The sequence below is a fragment of the Caretta caretta genome, chromosome 9, assembly GCF_965140235.1.
Source record: "Caretta caretta isolate rCarCar2 chromosome 9, rCarCar1.hap1, whole genome shotgun sequence".
Classification (NCBI taxonomy): domain Eukaryota; kingdom Metazoa; phylum Chordata; order Testudines; family Cheloniidae; genus Caretta; species Caretta caretta.
In genome coordinates, this window is record NC_134214.1 from 445,333 (window position 1) to 460,259 (window position 14,927).

General features: G+C 41.3%; 1 protein-coding gene across 33 annotated transcripts in view; it reads right to left on the reverse strand.

Annotated features, from left to right (window-relative positions):
• The window catches only part of DLG1 (discs large MAGUK scaffold protein 1), a 529,193-nt gene that overhangs the window by 257,016 nt on the left and 257,250 nt on the right, over positions 1 to 14,927 (reverse strand). The window lies entirely within an intron of this gene.

Here is a 14,927-nt window from a genome sequence, read left to right on the forward strand (position 1 = left end):
CATTAATCATGATTAATCGTTGATTAAAAAAATTAATATTGAACAATCACGCTGTTAAACGATAATAGAATATCATTTATTTAAAATTTTAGATGTTTTCTACATTTTCAAATATATCTAATTCAATTACAACACAGAATATGTGTACAGTGCTCACTTTATATTTAATTTTTAATACAATTATTTGCACTGTAAAAAATAAAATAGTGTTTTTCAATTCACCTAGTACAAATACTGTAGTGCAATCTCTAACATGAAAGTTGAATTTACAAATGTAGAATTATGTACAAAAAAAATCTGCATACAAAAATAAAGCAATGTAAAACTTTAGAGCCTACAAGTCCATTCAGTCCTACTTCAGCCAATTGCTCAGACAAACAAGTTTGGTTACAATTTGCAGGAGATAATGTTGCCCCCGTCTTGTTGACAATGTCACAAAGTGAGAACAGGCGTCCTCATGGCACTGTTGTAGCTAATGTCACAAGATATTTACGTGCCAGATGCGCTAAAGATTCATATGTCCCTTCATGCTTCAACCACCATTCCAGAGGACATGCGTCCATGCTGATGATGGGTTCTGCTCGATAACGATCCAAAGCAAAGGAGCATGTTCACTTTCATCATCTGAGTCAGATCCCACCAACAGAAGGTTGATTCTCGTTTTTGGTGGTTCGGGTTCTGTAGTTTCCATATTGGAGTGTTGCTCTTTTAAGACTTCTGAAAGCATGCTCCACACCTCGTCCCTCTCAGATTTTGGACGGCACTTCAGATTCCTAAACCTTGGGTCGAGTGCTGTAGCTATTTTTAGAAAACTCACACTGCTACCTTCTTTGTGTTTTGTCAAATCTGCTGTGAGAAGTGTTCTGAAAACAAACATGAGCTGGGTCATCATCCGAGACTGATATAACATGAACTATACGGCAGAATGCAGGTAAAACACAACAGGAGACATACAATTCTCCCCCAAGGAGTTCAGTCACAAATTTAATTAATGCATTATTTTTTTAACGAGCATCATCAACATGGAAGCATGTCTTCTGGAATGGCGGTTGAAGCATGAAGGGACATATGAATGTTTAGCATATCTGGCACGTAAATACCTCACAATGTGGCTACAAAAGTGCTATGTGAATGCCTTTTCTCACTTTCAGGTGACATTGTAAATAAGAAGTATCTCTCGTAAATGTAAACAAACCTGTTTGCCTTAGCGATTGGCTGACCAAGAAGTAGGACTGAGTGGATTTGTAGGCTCTAAAGTTTTACATTGTTTTTGAGTGCAGCTATGTAGCAAAAAAAAGTCTACATTTGTGAATTACAGTTTCACGATAAAGAGATTACACTACAGTACTTGTGTGAGGTGAATTGAAAAATACTATTTCTTTTATAATTTTTACAGTGCAAATATTTGTAATAAAAATAATAATATAAAGGAGCACTGTACAGTTTGTATTCTATGTTGTAATAGAAATCTATATATTTGAAAATGCAGAAAAATATCCAAACATTTAATAAATTTCAATTGCTTAACAATGTGACTGGGATTAATATTTTTAATCGCAATTAAGCTCACGAAAGCTTATGCTCAAATAAATTTGTTAGTCTCTAAGGTGCCACAAGTACTCCTTTTCTTTTTGCAATTAATCAACAGCCCTAGTTTAAAGGTGTTCGTAACAAAAGAAAATATACAGCTATAAACAGCTTTATGGGGGGGTTACTCAGATTTAATTATATCAGTTTAGGACCCGAATTAATTAAGTCAAAGGAACAAAATTTGTAGATAAGTGCTAAAACAATTTAGGCACACCATTCTGTGCTAAAATTTCATGGTGTTAAATAATTTTTAAAGGTACATAATTTAAAATACTGTTCCACCACCAAGCAGTAAACAATATGAACTACAGGCAACATCCATTAAAATACTGATCCGTGTAATAGCAGAACAAAGTTAAGACTTACTGTATATCAAAACTTGATTTTCCAAATAAATTTAAGATAACATGATTTTAAGTGCAACAATACAAAAACAGCAAAAATTTTAAACCATTTTAAAGAATGATTAAATAGAACAAGAAGATTTCAAAATTATGCATAATATATTTTAAATATATTTCTGCCTATTTACACTATAAGAAAAGGCATTTCAGTAACACTTCAAATATTAAACTCTTAATATTAGAAAACAATGGTTTAACATTTTAAGGGATTACTACTAAATTGTTCTCTCAAAGGTATCAGAATATCCTTACAACTTTAAATACACAGCCTCACAATTTTTAAAATATTACATTTAACTGTAGAAACGAGATGCCTCTAGAAAGTTGATGGTACACAGATGTATCCAAAAGTAACAAAAGACAAATACATGCACAATATAACAGAACTCCAGTTATCAACAGGTCTTGGAGACATATGTTACCTTAGATAATGGTGATCTAGTTAACTATCTTGAGAAGTTACATATACTATAGCCTCCTGTATACAAATCTCTGGTCAACTCTTCAACCAACCTCACTTGCAGGTCATTTCACTCATTTTGGAATGCAAAGATGACAACCCTTTTTAACCACAATTTGAGCTATCTGTATTATACACTAAGAGCTACACTAAAAGAACATTAAGGTTGTAAAATAAATCCTCAAAAGTTAGGAAATTACATAATTAAAACTGTCTAATTTATTTTTAATAGTTTTTTGTTTGTGACTTCCTAGGTTTTTAAAAATGCAAATTGAAAATGATAATTTGATCCTGTGGCATTGTATTGACATCCAAATGGTTCATCAGCGGGGTTGGAGCCTTTAGATCTCTGCCACTTAAGCTAAAGGAGTAAACCAGTGATTCTCAACCGTTCCAGACTACTGTACCCCTTTCAGGAGTTTGATTTGTCTTGCATACCCCACATTTCACCTCACTTAAAAATTACTTGCTTACAAAATCAAACATAAAAACACAAAAGTGTCACAGCACACTATTACTTAAAAATTGCCTACTTTCTCATTTTTACCATATCATTATAAAATAAATCGATTGCAATACGATACTTGAGCCTGTTTTTCACTTGTGACCAGTGTCTGAAACCCGAGCCCTGCCACCTGGGGCTGAAGCATGTAACTTAGCTTTGTGGGGCCCTGGGCAACTGCCATGCTTGTCACCCCCTAATGCCGACCCTGAACTTGTGACCATCCTAAACCAGTCCCGTGACCCCACTGAGGGTTGCAACCTCCAGGTTCAGAAACTCTGATCTCGATTAGTTGAATACTCCCTGGAAGACCTCTGCATACCCCCAGGGATATGCACACCCCTGGTTGAGAACCAGTGGACTAAACAATAGCAGCAGGAGGTTGTCATTACCATGTAGACCAGTCGATTTGTTTGTCCTTTCTCCCATCGGCTCCTAGGCTTCCCTTCCCTGCTCCAATGTCTCCCCCACTCTCTGCCACTGGCCCCAGGTGTCCTTCCCCAGTCCTTCTGGTGAAGAACTGGAATGGGTTACCTAGGGAGGTGGTGGAATCTCCTTCCTCAGAGGTTTTTACGGTCAGGCTTGAAAAAGCCCTGGCTGGGATGATTTAGTTGGGGATTGGCCCTGCCAGAGGGTTGGACTAGATGATATCCTGAGGTCCCTCCCAACCCTGATATTCTATGATTCTCCAGGCTCTTACTCTCCACCTTCAGTCTTGTTGCCCAGCCATTCACAGCTTCTCACCCTGTCTTCCCAATACCCCACTCCCACCCACTGGCTCAGCTCCAGCATCCCATCCCCCTGGATCCCTGGCCCAGTTTCCTTTCCAGGCCCTGTCTCTCCTTCAGTTTCTCTCCCCGCCCCGCCCCCCTTCTACAGTTAGTCTCAGTTTTTTCTTTGCATCCCCCTCTCCCCCCACCGCTCCTCATCCAATCTGTCTTCCCACTGGAGCTATACGCTTACTCCAGCCAGCTTCCAGCTGTTGCTCCTCCAACATGAAGTGCCAATCTACCCCTACTTGAGCTCCTCATCCCAGTCTCCTTGACCAACAAATCCCAGTTCTCCCTCTGGCCCCTTGTCCTGTGTAAGACAAACCCCCATCACTGTCTCCTAATCATCCTCTCCTGCATCACCAGGATCTTTGTCCCAGTCTCCACCTCCCGTCCACCTCACATGTTTCCCCCCCTCCACTTTTCTCCTGGCTCCCTAATCCAGTCTGCCCCAATCTACCACCCCCCTACTCCCAGGTTCTCTTTACCCTTACAATCTACCAGCTCTCAGTCCCAGTCTTCCTCTCTCGCAGCCCTCAGTCCCTTTGGTCCAACCTATTCCCCACACCGCATCCCAGTCTGGCTCTTGTCCTCTCTATATTTGAGACAGACTGCTTCCTTCCCCATGATCCCTGGGCACTAGGAGGGCACTGAGAGCATAGGAGACAACCTCTCTGCTTTCAGTTCCTGTGCCTGAGCCAACAGTGGCCCACAGCAGTTAGGAACTGCAACTCCAGGGGAAGTCCTGCTCAGTCCCTAGAGCCCTGAACTGGAGTATGCTCAGTGCAGACAGAATCTTCAGAGGTTTTAGATTCTAGTGAGCACAAGTGAACTGAGATTTTTCAAAGGCTTATAAATAGGTCAAATTTTCACAGGGATAGCAAAAAGCACTTTCCTCACACAAGGATGACCTTTCCTCGTGCCAAATTTCAAGTCCCTGCCCCAAAGCAGGGAGGATCTAGAGTTTACAACCAATTTGTTAATATGGGCAAAACAATATATTTTTCCCTAATCTTGTTCTTGGAAATGTTGAACCATTTTTGCTAAAGCGTTCAAAAAAACCTGAGCCGGAGGCATACACCTGACATCATCTCTTAGCTGGAGTATGAAGCGTTCAGCTAGGAAACTCCAACCGGTACTGAATGCTGCACCACATCTCCTCAGCACCATTGGCTACCACAGACACATCAGATCTGTCCTGCACTCCCTACATTGGCTTCCCATGGAACACTGAATCAAGTTTGAGGTCCCAGTACATATTTTCAAGGTGCTCAATGGCCTTGGCATAGGAACAAAAGCACCACAATGAAGACTGGAGTTGACCACTTCCCTCCTCTCATACAATGAACTTCCTACAGTTAGGTTAAAGCTCATCTGTGTAGCAGACACAGCTTTCTAAGGGGTTCTGAAAGGAACTTCCCCAGGAAGTAAGACCACCCAGGAATGAAGGCCCACCACAAACTTCACCACCTGCCACTCTAAGTGCCAGGTGAATTTTTTTGACCTTGTCTTCTCTAACATACATACAGGAATGTGGGCGGGTATGGGTGTGGGTAATGTAAAAAAGATCCTAAACAAAATACTGCACTGCGCACACAATCTGAAGTATGCAAGGAATGAGATTTTTGCCTCTCCATAACTGCTCCTGCTACTCAGGGGGAAACCCATTGAGGGGGAAAAAAACAGTGACTTGTCATTAGTGGCGATCCAATTCCTTTCATGAGTGCTGAACCCACACAAATTTCTAAAAACTGAAGTTTATGGTTATTTTCAAATTATCTTCAAATATGCAAATTATCCCACTAATTTGCATAAAGTGTGATAAAGCTGAGCAAATCATGGCAGCTAAGCAAACTGCTGCCTCGTAAGACTCAGTCTTATTTATTTAAAAAACAAAACTGCAGCTCTGTATTCTATGTACAACTAAAGCAGTATGAGAGTGTTGAGACTTAGTAACAGTGGTTGTAGCAGTGTGCTGAAACCATCCTCACCAACACTGACTACTGTTACAGAATGTTTCCAGAATCAACTGAGTGAGGCCACAATGTGGTAGAAAGGTCTCTGAGATACATACAGTACCTATCAACAAATCCTATTAGATAGATAGAGATACAGTATCAGGCTTTGTTGAAGAGCACATATCAATTTGTGTCTTTTTGTGAAGAAATACTTAATACCAAATTTCATCAGTTTCACATGAAGTACATAGTTTTCACAGTTGTCAGTTCACACTAATCAATATTGAAACTGAAATGATAAATAACTTGAACTACATTCACAAAGATTGTGTGGAAATTTATATTTTTTAAAGACATCAAAAGTTTAAATGAGTTGGTGGAACAGGCACGCAACACACAATAGGCCTAAAAAACTTTGTATAAACTTGCATTCTTTCCCCACAAATTCTCCTATCGTGGCTTTTGATATATCACTGTGTGAAATATAAATATCTTTAACTGGTGGCATTATGATAGCATAGAGGCCTAAAATTTTTTTGAATCCCTGGTAAATTTAAAAGAAAAAATCATATTTTAGAATATAAAAATAGCATTTTGAAATGTGTAAGAATTTTGCAAATATTACACTGGTTTTGAAAACCTGTGTCTCCCCTAAAAAAAGTCTTCATTTAAAAATCGTTTATACTAATTTTCTCTTTTAATTAAGGCATTTAAACCCTGCTTTAAATGGATACAACACAACATGACCTACAGCATCAGTAGGGGGTTTATATATTTTGAATTGCATTTGCAGATTATGTATTATAATTTGGTACAATTTCTATATAATATACATTTCAGAGGAGCAGCCGTGTTAGTCTGTATTTGCAAAAAGAAAAGGAGTACTTGTGGCACCTGAGAGACTAACAAATTTATTTGAGCATAAGCTTTCGTGAGCTACAGCTCACTTCATCGGATATACATTGTTTTATACAGAAATATATATTACCACATTTTATACTACTAGTGTACTTCTTCTAGTGTTAATTTTTTTAAGCTATTTTAGAAATTTGCATTAAAGGGAGTTTTGTTCGATAATGTTGAAACATTAAGATAAACAACCTAATTGTTATCAGGTAAATGCATAGAGATTTTGCACTGGAATAGGCTAACCTAATTTTTGTAACCAAAATCAAACCATTTAAAAACTAAAGTATTAGATGTGATTTGTTTTATAAATAGATTATTTAAAACAGAAATAATCAATACATCAACTGGTGAGGCCAATGTAATGAGTGCTCCAGAATTTTCCATTAAAGACCAAGAATTTAGCAAAACAAGAATACCCTCCTTTCCCCATCCCCAACAAAACAGAACAACGAAGTAGCACTTGAACTGAAAACTACAAAAAGTATTGTGTGCGCATCCCAAAAAATGGAATTAAAACAAGGCATACTACAGCACTGCTACAGTACAAGCGTGGGATGAATTCCAATGCAAAAGGAATTCAGCCCTCCCTCCACCTTCAAATAAAATGCTTTGTGGAAAGCAAAGTGCAAATTTGTCCCTTATGGGACAAACAATGATTAGCAAAATTCCATAACAGCATGACACCTAAAATTTGGGAATATACCTTTTTCAGTGTCTCAAAATGGAATTCAAATGAAACATGCAGTAAATGGAAATTTGAAGGAAATATTACAGATAAGCTAGAGAAAACAAGAATATTAACATTTTCTACAGTTAGTACAGAATGCCCATTATACACTGTGTAACTTCATTTCTTTTCTGAAGGCATAAAATAATTTCCTAAGGAAAAACAACACTCTTTGTATCTAAAAACATGAGCTACTTTAAAAATACATACCTTTTCTAAGGAACAGTTAGGCCACGATCCATCAGAGCACCAGCCACTACTAGCTCTCACTTTGGCTGTGCTCTTTGTAGGACTCTTTCTTACACTATCACGTAGGTTTGTGAACTTGCCTCTGTGTATTGAGGACACAGGCAATGTTGCTGAACTAAAAGACTTATGAAGACCCAGTGCCTGCTGCTGATGCTGGAAAGGATGCTGTGGCCGTGTAAAATGGACACTCTGAGGCATTTCCATCCCGGGATTCCTTGTAAAATCAGCAAGCCTGATGGTTCCGATTTCACAGCCATCTGGAGCATCACATTTGTGGCCATGACAGTAAGAGGTCATCAGACAGGTAATCCACGCAAGCCTTTTCAGAAAATTAATGTTGTATTTTTTTTTTAAAAAATGATGTATGCTTATTCTAGAAAGGTTTCAAAACACTGTTTTCATTTTGTGAGTTATCCGATAGGAAAACAAAGAGCAAAATGCTATTTTAGCCAGTACTATGCATGTGTACACACGCGCTTGCTCTATTTAAAGAGCATCATTAAGCTCTACACATAACGGTCCCTTTGGAAGGCACATATAATCAATGATGTGCATGGATTATTGAGTAGATGGCAAAGGTCTTCTGACATTTCCACAGGTCTATGAAAAGCAGAACATTATCATTTTGAGACAAATTTATTCCTCCCCTAAACTTCTTTACTTTGTATTGGGACTATTTAGGCACTTTTAACCACAAAAGAATTTTATGAACTGCATAAACTGCTTGAGATTCAGTGTGAAATAGTCTCCACAGTTATCTGATGGTTTGGATATTAAGATACAAACAGGAACTGACAGCTACTCCTCTAATTATCATAGAGCTGCCATGTCTAATCATAGAATATCGGGGTTGGAAGGGACCTCAGGAGGTCATCTAGTCCAACCCCCTGCTCAAAGAAGGACCGATCCCCAACTAAATCATCCCAGCCAGGGCTTTCTCAAGCCTGATCTTAAAAACTTCAAAGGAAGGAGATTTCACCACCTCCCTAGGTAACCCATTTCCAGTTTCACTACCCTCCTAGTGAAAAAGTTTTTCCTATAATCCAACCTAAACCTCCCCCACTGCAACTTGAGAAAATTACTCCTTCTTCTGTCATCTGCTACCACTGAGAACAGTCTAGATCCATCCTCTTTGGAACCCCCTGACAGGTAGTTGAAAGCAGCTATCAAATCCCCCCTCATTCTTCTCTTCCGCAGACTAAACAATCCCAGTTCCCTCATCCTCTCCTCATAACTCATGTGTTCCAGTCCCCTAATCATTTTTGTTGCCCTCCGCTGGACTCTTTCCAAATTTTTCCACATCCTTCTTGTAGTGTGGGGCCCAAAACTGGACACAGTACTCCAGATGAGGCCTCACCAATGTCGAATAGAGGGGAACGATCACATCCCTCGATCTGCTGGCAATGCCCCTACTTATACAGCCCAAAATGCCATTGGCCTTCTTGGCAACAAGGGCACACTGTTGACTCATATCCAGCTTCTCGTTCACTGTAACCCCTAGGTCCTTTTCTGCAGAACTGCTGCTGAGCCATTCGGTCCCTAGTCTGTAGCGGTACATGGGATTCATCCGTCCTAAGTGCAGGACTCTGTACTTGTCCTTGTTGAACCTCATCAGATTTCTTTTGGCCCAATCCTCCAATTTGTCTAAGGCCCTCTGTATCCTATCCCTGCCCTCCAGCGTACCTACCTCTCCTCCCAGTTTAGTGTCATCTGCAAACTTGCTGAGGGTGCAATCCACACCATCCTCCAGATCATTTATGAAGATATTGAACAAAACTGGCCCCAGGACCGACCCTTGGGGCACTCCACTTGATACCGGCTGCCAACTAGACATGGAGCCATTGATCACTACCCGTTGAGCCCGACAATCTAGCCAGCTTTCCATCCACCTTATAGTGCATTCACCCAGCCCATACTTCTTTAACTTAATGGCAAGAATACTGTGGGAGACCGTGTCAAAAGCTTTGCTAAAGTCAAGGAACAACACATCCACCGCTTTCCCCTCATCCACAGAGCCAGTTATCTCATCACAGAAGGCAATTAGATTAGTCAGGCATAACTTGCCCTTGGTGAATCCATGCTGACTGTTCTTGATCACTTTCTTCTCCTCTAAGTGCTTCAGAATTGATTCCTTGAGAACCTGCTCCATGGTTTTTCCAGGGACTGAGGTGAGGCTGACTGGCCTGTAGTTCCCAGGATCCTCCTTCTTCCCTTTTTTAAAGATGGGCACTACATTAGCCTTTTTCCAGTCGTCCGGGACTTCCCCCAATCGCCATGAATAATCTTCTAATGAAGATTACTTTAATCTTCTGCTGAAAGTGTAAGTAATTGAGCTGTACAATAAGAAAAGGAGTACTTGTGGCACCTTAGAGACTAACCAATTTATTTGAGCATGAGCTCAAATAATAATATATTATATTTTATATATAATATAAATATTATTATATTATAATATAATTATTATATCAAATAATAATAATAATATATATACAGTAATATATATTTCTGTATAAAACAATGTATATCCGATGAAGTGAGCTGTAGCTCACGAAAGCTCATGCTCAAATAAATTGGTTAGTCTCTAAGGTGCCACAAGTACTCCTTTTCTTTTTGCAAATACAGACTAACACGGCTGTTACTCTGAAACCGAGCTATACAATGTATCACTTATGCAATGTTGAAACAGAGAGTCAAAAAAGGGATACTTCGATCTAAAATTCCACATGATTAGACAAGCTGATGGTTTGTTTAATTTATTTATTTATTTAAACTGTGTAGGGGCCCAGCCCTGCAACCACCTGCTGCAGAGTATGGCTCTTAAAAATGTGAGTAGTCCAATTGACTTCAGTGTGACATGTCACATAGGTAAAATTACAGTGGAACCAGGAGTGGGACCAATCATGCTAACACTGCATAAGAACTGACAGGTCAATATATCAACAAAGCACTAGCACAAAACTAAGCCACTATCCACTGAAGATCTTTATGGTAATTTGGTCTTTTAAATTATCATAAATTTAGTATTTAATCAGGCAGTTCATGACCTCCTTTTTAAAAGTATCTTGTACTAAAAAAAAACTTTAGATGCCTTTTTTTTGTAATTAACTTCTATTTTTTAAAAATGAAAGCTAATATTGTATTAAGACTCCACAAAAACAATCATGTTCTTGGCTCCCTCCTGTTGGCTTTGTAGCAGATATCAAACATTAATCCCAAATATTGCTACTATCAATTAATTTGAACAAAACCAAAAATTATGTTTTTCCACTCAATTTAACATAAAATATTTGTTAAATAGAAAAAACTTTAAATGATAGCCATTATGAATCATAGTAGTCTTTTCCTAATGTAAGAAGGGCTAGAGGTAGCTGACGTTTTATAGTTCATATTCATTGTATACTTTATTAATCAAAGCACTGGCCTTGCTCTACCATGTCTTTTCTTTGAACTGTCTGCTAGAGTGCCATAAGATGTTAGCGCAGTGGCTCTCAAACTTTTGTACTGGTAATCTCTTTCACATAGCAAGCCTCTGAGTGTGACCCCCCCTTATAAATTAAAAATATATTTTTATATATTTAATACCATTATAAATGCTGGAAGCAAAGAGGGGTTTGGGTTGGAGGCTGACAGCTCACGACCCCTCCCCCATGTATAACCTCACGACCCCCAGTTTGAGAACCCCTTAGCTGTTTCAGTGACCAGGCATGGTTTTGAGGACTCTGCACACATTTCCCAGTGAAGACTAAACACGACAATTCAGATCAACATTTGGGACCGTTATCTGTTCGACGGTCTGGAGCGGGTGGTAGTTATATCTGCCACCCACTCTCTCCAGGAAGATCAGCATTTGCAAATACTGTAACACTAGCCACTGAAGTCTGTGATAGTAACCCCTGCTATGAGGTAACTACAAAATATAACTTTTTGTAACATTGAGCCATGTTACTGGCAGGGCCCAGGAAATAAAAGAACAGCCTCTTACCAGAACTCCAGCAAGTCACATCTTTATTGTGGTATCAGATGTAAATATATATTTGGCAAAAATTTAATAACTTAAAAACCAAATGGATCCTTCAGCCTCGAAGGGAGTTTGGCAGACAGCTGGAGGAGGTGCTGTCAGTGCTTCCCTACTTTGAAATCTGTTGGGGGTAAAAACTTCCATACTGCTCTGTGGCAGGACCAGGCAATGGATGAAATCTATAACACAGTTGAGTGGGAGCACGAGCATAATTTTTGTTCTTCGAGATGTGCTGCTCATGTCCATTCCATGTTAGGTGTGTGTGTTTGCCACATGCACCAGTGTCAGAAGATTTTCCCTCAGTGGTATCTGCAGAGTACCAGCTCTGGTGACCTCTGGAGTGGTGCACATATGCGTCAGTATAAGAGGTGCCACCGGCTCCCCCCACCCTCAGTTCCTTCTTGCTGGAACTCTGACAGAGGGGAAGGAGAGCAGATCATGAAATGGACATGAACAAAACATCTCGAAGTAAGAAGTAACAGTTATGAAAATGTAGTAACCCTTTTTTCTTCTTCGAGTGCTTACTCATGTCCATTCCATGTTAGGTGACTACCAAGCAGTATCTCCAGAGGCGGGTAGGAGTTCATGGACCTGTCGGTTGCAACACCATGGATCGTGAAGGTGTGCACTGATGACCACGTTGCAGCCCTGCAGATGTCTTGGACAGGGACTTGCGCCAGGAAGGCTGCCGACGATGTCTGAGCTCTGGTCGAATGGGCCATCACTATCGATGGAGGTACAATCTGCGCCAACTTGTATCAAGTACGGATGCAGGTGGTGATCCAAGACGACAACCTTTGAGAAGACACTGGAAGGCCTTTCATCCTGTCAGCCACCGTGATGAAAAGCTGAGTTGATCTATGGAAGGGTTTAGTACGCACTAGTAGAAAGCCAAGGCCCATCTAATGTCCAGAATGTGCAAACGCCTCTTCTCATTGGACGCATGAGGCTTCGGGCAGAAGACCAGGAAGAAAACATCCTGGTTAACATGAAAAGGCAACACCAACTTTGGAAGGAAAGCAGGATGGGGATGCAACTGAACCTTATCCTTGTAGAACACCATGTACAGGGACTCTGACATAAGAACTTTAATCTCAGAGACCCACCTCGCTGAAGTTAGAGCCATAAGGAAAGCAACCTTCCACGACAGATGTGAAAGAGAACAGGAGGCTAGAGGCTGGAAGGGAGGGCCAATGAGCCGAGAGAGGACTAGGTTTAGGTCCCATTGAGGCACTGGGTTCCAGACCGGTGTAAAAAGTCTCTCAAGGCCTTTTATGAACCTGACCGTCATCTTATGCGAGAATACTGATCTGCCCTAGATGCAGGGACGGAAGGACAATATGGCCCCCAGGGGCACCGTGATCAAGGAGATAGACAAGCCCTGAGGTTTCAAATAAAGCAGGTAATTCAGAATGGACTGCAGAGAAGACTAGGTCAGAGAGATCTTCTGCTCCAATGTCCAGCAGAAGCACTTCCACTTCGCCAGGTAAGTCACTCTAGTGGAGGGCTTTCTACAAGCCAACAGAACTCGCTGGACTTGACTACAGCAGGCCTGCTCCTCCGGGTTCAGTCACACAGCATCCATGTTGTGAGGTGGAGAGAAGCAACGTTCGGGTGCAGCAACCTCCCATGATCTTGAAAGAGCAGGCCTGGATGGTTGGGAAGCGTCCATGGGGGTGCTGTTGCCAAGTCCATGAACATGTTGAACCAATGGCATTTTGGGATGCATAAGTAGGGGCATTGCCAGCAGATCGAGGGACGTGATCGTTCCCCTCTATTCAACACTGGTGAGGCCTCACCTGGAGTACTGTGTCCAGTTTTGGGCCCCCCCACTACAAGAAGGATGTGGAAAAATTGGAAAGAGTCCAGCGGAGGGCAACAAAAATGATTAGGGGACTGGAACACATGAGTTATGAGGAGAGGTTGAGGAAACTGGGGATGTTTAGTCTATGGAAGAAAAGAATGAGGGGGGATTTGATAGCTGCTTTCAACTACCTGAAAGGGCGTTCCGAAGAGGATGGCTCTAGACTGTTCTCAGTGGTAGCAGATCACAGAACAAGGAGTAATGGTCTCAAGTTGCAGTGGGGGAGGTTTAGGTTGGATATTAGGAAAAACTTTTTCGCTAGGAGGGTGGTGAAACACTGGAATGCGTTGCCTAGGGAGGTGGTGGAATCTCCTTCCTTAGAAGTTTTTAAGGTCAGGCTTGACAAAGCCCTGGCTGGGATGATTTAATTGGGGATTGGTCCTGCTTTTGAGCAGGGGGTTGGACTAGATGACCTCCTGAGGTCCCTTCCAACCCTGATATTCTATGATTCTACCAATCTCAAAGATCGAGTGGTCAGGCCCGACCGGAGCCCTATCGTAAAAAGGGCAAGGGCTACAAGCGCCGTCTAGGCCAACAACCAGTCTTGTCCTCCCACTCGGGCTCTTCCCGCACCCCATCTGGAAACAAGCAGTCGTTTTGAGGGTGCGCCCAAGGGTGACCTTCCAGTCTGCAGCCAGGATCCTGCATCCCTTTTGTTTTCAAACCATCTGTTTCCTTTCCTCCCTGCATGGACAGATATAACATCGGACCAGTGGGTCCTCAGCACAGTGGCAGTAGGGTATACCCTACAGTTTATTTCTATCCCCCCGCCCACTCCCCTGTTCCTCTTTAGGGACCCTTCTCACGAGCAACTTCTTGCCCAAGAGCTGCAAGCTGTCCTGTGAGTAGGGGCCGTGGAGCAAGTCCCCATGCATCTAAGGGTATGTCTTCACTACCTGCTGGATTGGCGGGCAGCAATGGATCCAGCAGGGATTGATTTATTGCGTGTAGTCAAGTCGCGATAAATGGATCCCTGAGCACTCTCCTGTCGACTCCTGTACTCCAGCTCTGCGAGAGGCGCAGGCGGAGTCGACGGGGGAGCAGCAGCAGTCGACTCCCCGCGGTGAAGACACCACGGTAAGTCGATCTAAGTATGTCAACTTAAGCTATGTTATTCACATAGCTGAAGCTGTGTCACTTAGATCAATCCTCCCCACTCTCCCCCAGTGCAGACCAGGGTTAAGAGGGAAAGGGTTCTACTCTCAATCAGTGTTCCCTCTAATTTTTTCCATCCATGTGCGGAATGAATTTTGTTATGTGCACCGAATTATCGCGGTAATGTGCAGATGTGCGCCACCAATAGAAACAAAAACCTAGATATAATACATATTTTTTAAAAGTTACGCTAGGGATAATTACTTCAGCCAGGACAGGTTAAGCATTTTAGAATTCACTACTCAAAAGAATTAAATTTAAGCCTAAGAGAGAAATAGAAATTATGAAATGCATAGACCAGTCAAAAAACTCAAATAACAT